The sequence below is a fragment of the Belonocnema kinseyi genome, chromosome 8, assembly GCF_010883055.1.
Source record: "Belonocnema kinseyi isolate 2016_QV_RU_SX_M_011 chromosome 8, B_treatae_v1, whole genome shotgun sequence".
Lineage (NCBI taxonomy): Eukaryota > Metazoa > Arthropoda > Insecta > Hymenoptera > Cynipidae > Belonocnema > Belonocnema kinseyi.
The window spans coordinates 43,287,708-43,290,059 of record NC_046664.1 but is presented as its reverse complement, the minus strand read 5'-3'; positions in this window follow the sequence as shown (position 1 = coordinate 43,290,059).

Here is a 2,352-nt window from a genome sequence, read left to right as displayed (position 1 = left end):
TTCCTTCATTGCGTGATTCATCAACTATCCGACACTTACGGTATAATTATGTAGAGTAACATTAGGCTACGTCGTTTTTACAAGGTTTTATTCAATATTAAAAAAAGGCTTGCAACACTCGTAATGTTCGATATGTCATTCCGAAAAGTTTTCTGTATTGGAATTAACCATGATTTATATCCGGACCAGGAACAGACGAGGAATATCCCTCAACATTTTTTTAATTCCTCGCGGGTTGATTGACTGAATCAAGGATTTACTCGTTTTTGTCTTATCCGAAAATAATATGAGGATTTCTTCAATAAGTTTTCTGCGAAACAGTGCATTTCCAAATAATAAATAATATGAAACGTCTATCTCTCGTGGACTCAATTAATTATTTCATGAAGAAAATCTTCCGGGAAATAATTAGATGTAAATGAATATTCCTTGAGGCCCATTTCTATAAGGATGAATGATATTTCAAAAACAATTTTGGAAAGATTTCTAAATATTTCTAAACATTTTACAGATTTGAAAATATATCAAGAGATATCAAAGTATTTCTACATATTTCAGAAAGATTGAAAAGATTTCAAGAATTTTCAAATATTTCATGAGATTCGGAAATATCAAGAGATTTTGAAAAATGTTTAAATACTTGACATATTTCAAAAGATATCAACAGATTTCAAAATATGTCAAAATATTTCATAAGACTTCAAATGATTTCACAGATTTCAAAAGATATCGAGAGAGTTTGAAAGATTAAAAAAAATTTCACAAATAATTTCGAAATATTTACAAGATTATTCAGATTTCAAAAAATTTCAAAAATATTTTAGATGCAATTTAAAGATTTATAAAAAATTCTAAAATATAGCAAGATATTTTAGAATATTTTTAAAGATTTCAGAAGATTACAAAATATTTAAGAAGATTTCAAAATATTTCAGAAGATTTCAACCATATTTCACAGATTTCAAAAGGCTTCCAAATATTTAATAAGATTTTCGATAGAGGTAAAAGATTTTAGAAAATTTTTTTAAATCTGAAAATATATCAAGATTTTTAGAAGATTTCAACAGATTTCATAATGCATCAAGAGATTTCTGAAGTTATTGAAATATTTCACAAGATGTTTTATACATTTCAAAGATCTCGAATGATTTCGGAAGGTTTCACAGGATTTAAGATTCACAAAGGATTCAGAAAGATTTCAAAGATTTCAAAATATCTTGCATATTCATATATTCTTCATAAGGATTTTAGAAATTTATACAAATTTCAACGATTTTAGAAAGGTTTCAAAAATTGGAATGGTTTCACAAGATTTAAGAATTTTTAAACGATTTCAGAATATTTCAAAATATTTTACAGATTTAAAAGATTTTCAAATATTTCAAAATTATTTTCGAAAGACTGAAATGATTTTAGACACATTTAAAAGATTTCGAACAAATTCCAAAAGTGTATCATGATATTTTAGAAGATTTCTAAGGATATCGAAGACTTCAAAAGACATCAAAAGATTTTGAAATTTCACAAAGATTTTAAAAATATATAAAAATATTTCAAAAGATATCGCAAGGTTTCACAATTTTTTTGGAACAAATAAAAGATTTCACAAAGATTTTAGATATATTTCAAAGATTTAGAAAAAATTTCAAATATATCAAGATATTTTAAAAGTTTTCAAACACTCAAAAACATATCAAGAGATTTCGAAAGTTTTCAGAAATATTTCGAAGACTTCAAAATATTTCACATATTTAAAAAGATATATAGATTTCACAATCATTTCAAAAGTTTCAACATATGTATCTCAAAGATTTATGACTACTTTATGAGAATATTAGAAACATTATAAAGATTTCAAAAGATGTCACAGATATATTTCAAAGATTTCGAAAAAGTCCAAAATATATCAAGATATTTTAGAAGATTTCTAAAAATTTGAACGATTTTTAAATATTTCATAAAGGTTTTAGAAATATCACAAACACATGAACGAAGGTAAGAAGGTTATTGGTAGAGCAGGTCCCCTTATCAGAAGTAAAAATATATCGAATAAAGCTAAAACGGCAATACATAATTCTATATTTGTACCGACTGTACTATACGGTTGCGAGACATGGACTTGTCAAGAAAAAGATAAGAGTAAAATTAACTCAATTGACGTGAGATTCATGCGCATAATATGCGGGAAAACCCTGATGGACAAAGTAAGTAACGAGACAATTCTAAAAGAATGTGATGCAGAAGAGATGCTACGAGGGTAGTTTAATAAGTCCTTAGAATGACCAACATATGGCGCGCGAATCGCTCCAAATCATCTGTTTTCAGTCAGCACCACTCCCGACTAGATATATG